The sequence below is a fragment of the Carlito syrichta genome, unplaced genomic scaffold (assembly GCF_000164805.1).
Source record: "Carlito syrichta isolate Samal-C Ts95f unplaced genomic scaffold, Tarsius_syrichta-2.0.1 Scaffold313345, whole genome shotgun sequence".
Taxonomy (NCBI): Eukaryota; Metazoa; Chordata; class Mammalia; order Primates; family Tarsiidae; genus Carlito; species Carlito syrichta.
Window position 1 is genome coordinate 1 of NW_007257441.1, and position 4,307 is coordinate 4,307.

Genomic DNA, 4,307 nt, shown 5'->3' on the forward strand with positions numbered 1-4,307 from the left:
TTCCACGCTTATTAGTTTGTTATTTATTTCCATCACAGTATTCTTTACTGCTGTTATTCTGACATCAACTCCTTCCTATTTTCCTCTTGTCTCTCCTCAATTTTTTAAATTCTCTCTATTAATGTCTTGATGTCTGCGTTTGTTTCATGTGACCAGTCATTCTGGGGGCTCTTCATTGTTTGTGTTCCAAAGTCTGTTTTCTCAGTGTCTGACCTCCCAGGGGTCTGTGTGAGACCTGTATTCTTCTTTTGGTTTTTCTTCATTTGTGCGGGGTTTTTTCCCCCTCCCTATTTTTTCCTTCCCTCCATGTCACCGTCTTCTTTAATTCTGTTATTCAGGGGTGGAGGGGTTGTTTTTACTTCTGTTTGTTCAATCTCCTATTCTTCTTTATGTATGTCCTCTTACTGTGTTCAATTCTGGAGTTGCACTGTAGGTTGGGGGTGGTCCTTTTTGAAGTTTTGAGATTTACTTAATGGGGGAGCTGTGATTCAAAATCTATCTGCAGGTCCTGGTATCCACCGATAGGTGTATGGATAATCTGAAACTCACTTCCCATTTCCTTGGAATCTGTCCATGCAGTGGGATTGTAGGTTTACTCCCTGAAATAAAATTAGGTTAACAGAGGGAAAAGAATGGAGCAGACAGTGGGGGGAAGAGGGGGTGGAGAGAGAAAGGAGTAAGGGGAAAAACAGACGAGTATACCAATAAATGGAGAGAGAGACAAAAATTGAAACATATAAAAATAATAGACCAGGGCTGCAAACTAACCAACTCCCATACCAAAAAAAACTAAAACATACAATGTTGCTAACATACAAGCTTACCAACCTCCTTATTGGTGTGCTATTCCTCTATACAAAGATATGGTTTACAGAGAGAAGAAAAGAGGGAGAAAAAAAGGGGGGGACAAAACAGAAGGAATAGAATCAAGTCAGTAGAATAACAGAACCAATCAAGCACACTCTGAGACTTTTAGTTTAAGTCAAATGTCCTTTCAGCTTTGATTTCTAGCTGTCTTTTCAGGCTGCTAAGTTTTTTCACAGTTAGGGTCAGTTGCCTCTGACCTGCTGTGAAGGGCAGTTCAGATCATCACTCAGTTCCCCACTGCCCCGCTCACCACTCAGATCTGGCCTGTGTCTGTCAGGCTTCCGTTTTTCCCCTTTCAGTGCTGTTACCTTGAATCGCCAGCAGGTGGTGCTATCCCATCACTCCAGATGGTCTTTATGGCAGCTGCTCGCTGCCCCTAAGGGGAGGGAGACGTTGCCTCAAGGCACACAGGAGGAGACCTGGCCTGGCAGGATGCCACGGTGGTAGTAGACCTCAGCAGATCTTGCTCGCAGGGGTTTCAAGGTCTGAAGTCGTGGATCACCTCAGGCACAGGCCATGTGATGGGTAATGACTACCTCGGCAGCAGCGGCTGTGGCTTGCCTCAGGCACTGGCGATGCGATGTGGAATGGCTGCCTCTGCAGTGGCAGTGGCAGCAGCAGCAGCAGCAGCTCACCTCAGGCACAGGAGGTGTGATGTGTAATTGTTGCCTCTGCAGCAGTGGCAGCAGCAGCAGCTGTGGCTCGCCTCAGGCACTGGCCGTGTGATGTGGAATGGCTGCCGCGGCCACAGCTGCAGCGGTGGTGGTGGCAGCCACAGTAGCTGCCCAGATTATGGTGATGCCTCAGCAAAGTCTACAGCCGAGCTCCATGTGAAGAGCAGGCTGCCAATGATGGGATCTACAGCCTCCGGGGAAAGAACCAGAGTCTCTTTGTGTTCTCCTCTGTGGAGGGTCTCACAGATCGAGCTGCCCCACCAAAATTTTTATTGACCTGCCTTCTGCTTTTTTTTAGCATTATAAACCAAATGACTCTTTTTGACCCAGGGTTGTGATGGGAACCATCATGTTCAAAGTGGTGTCAGAGCTATGTCTGCTTTTACATTTTTCTGGCCCCTCTCAACCTCTGGCTGTCACTTCTCTTGTCCTTTCCCAGTTGTACCTTAACAGTCTACTCCAATCCCTGTAAAATAGGAACTGTAAGTACCAACCTCATTGTTACAGGGTTTAAGAGAAGGCCCAGCACTAAGGCAGGCTGTCTGGATCACTCAAGCTCCAACAATTCCTCCTTACCCTTCAGTATCACTCCTTATCATCTGTTATGGGCTGAGGAACCACTGAACCTGTAAACCAAGCACATGGGTGTAAGTCCGTAGGCCAGGTAGATGCTTCAGTGGTACAGTACACAGGCTTTGTGAATGACCATCATCACCAACTTCCGGCCTAAGGAAGGACTGACTCGAGGAGCAGTTCCAAGACCACTGAGCTCATAGTTCCCTTGTACCTCCATCGCAACCAGGGCCTCTCAGTTCTCCTTGCCACACCTGCAACAGTAGGAAGGACACAGCAGAGGCCAAAAACTGAATTACCAGCCCCAGGGAGTCGATAGGGGACACTGACAAACCAATCATAAAGTTGGTGCCATTTGCTCTGGGGAGGAGACGAAGCCTGAACAAGGACAGCAGCTGAAATGTGAAGGACAGACCTGTCTCTCAGTAGTGGTAGTGGTCAGGCTTGAAGGAGCAATCACAGGACATGCCCAGGTACTGGGCCTGTTCCTCAGTCAACTTGGTCAGCTTCACATTCAGCTTGCCGAGGTGAGCTTCAGTCACTGCCTCATCCAGCTTCTTGGGCAGGAAGTGAATCCCAAAGGGGTACTTGTCTGGATGAGTCCACAGTTCAATCTGCGCCATCACCTGGTTCATAAAGGAGTTACTCATCACTAAGTTGGGGTGGCCCATGGCACAACCCAGGTTGACCAGATGGCCCTTAGTCAGTAGGATGTGTGGTGCCCATTCTTCAGCTGGTAGCAGTTCACCTGGAGTTTGATGTTCACTTTCTCCACAGCATTCTCATTGAGCCACCTGACATCAATCTCCACATTGAAGTGTCCATTGTTACACACAATGGAGTCATCCTTCATCTGCTCAAAGTGACAGCAAGGATGATGTCAACACAGCCTGTGGTAGTAGCAAAGATATTGCCCTCCTGACAGCCCTCATCCATGGTGGTCAACTCATAGCCCTCCCTAGCACCCTGCAGTGCATTGATGGGGTGGATCTCAGTGATGATGATATGGGCTCCAAAACCCCGCAGGGCCTGGGCACAGGCCTTGCCTTCATCACCATATCCCGCTACCACCGCCACCTTGCCAGCAATCACCACATCTGTGGCCCACTTGATGCCATCTATGAGGGACTCCCAGTAGCCACAGAGGTTGTCAAACTTGCTCTTGGTGATGGAGTCATTGATGTTGATAGCAGGTACCTTCAGGATCCCATTGGCCATCATCTAGGTTGTGGACCCCAGTCGTGGTCTCCTCAGAGATGCCTTGAATGCCTGACAGAAGTTGTGGGTACTTTGTGTGGATAAGGTTTGTGAGGGCACCACCATCATCCAGAATCATGTTGAGGGGCCCATCCTTGAGGTGCATTGTCTGCTCGATGCACCACAGGTACTCTTCATCCATTTTGCCCTTCCACTGGAATGCCAGCCTTGGCAATGGCAGTTGCTGCATGGTCCTGGGTAGGGAAGTTGACGTAGCTGGACCACTGCACCTCAGCACCCAGGACAACAAGGGTCTCCATGAGGACAGCAGTCTCCACAGTCATGTGCAAGCAACCAGCAATGTGGGCACCCTTCAATGGCTTGGAGGGCTAGTATAACTCTCACATTCACATCAGGCTGGGCATCTCATTCTCTGCAATGCCCAGGGCCTTGTGTCCCCAGGCGGCCAGGCTGATATCAGTGACTTTGTAGGGCACTTTGTTGGACATGCTGGTTGTGTTTCCACATGGGCAACGGGCCCAGACGCGGCAGGAGGCGGCACAAGTGGGCGGACAGGGGAGAAAACTATTTTAATACTATATGAAATGGAATGGCAGTAATGGGAAACTGCCAGGGGAGGACAGGGGTGAAATTGGCAGTGTTGGGAAACTGTCAGTGGAGTGGGGAACACACCTCATCAACAAGGGTACCTGCATATTGAACATTTTTATACCTATCCCTGAATTGTATCCCACATGTTTAAAAATTAAAACTTCAGAAAAGCAAGAAGTGGCAAAAAAAAGTTTGGTACAAGTCAGGATTTAATATATAAGTGGTCTAGGTACAGGTGTAGTTTTGGGCCTCCCACTGGACCTCACTTTGCCTGGATTGGGATCACGCACCCTTATTGATGCTATGTGCCCCTGCAGTACCCCTGGCTTGTCTCACTGTTACAAATCCCTTTTTTGTAGTAATATGATAAGTATTCAGGGTCAA

The 4,307-nt window shown here is 48.7% G+C and overlaps 1 pseudogene; it reads right to left on the minus strand.

Annotated features, from left to right (window-relative positions):
- Nucleotides 1–2,419: 2,419 nt before the first annotated feature.
- On the minus strand, nucleotides 2,420–3,820 carry LOC103272871 (annotated as a pseudogene).
- Between the last annotated feature and the right edge of the window lie 487 nt (nucleotides 3,821–4,307).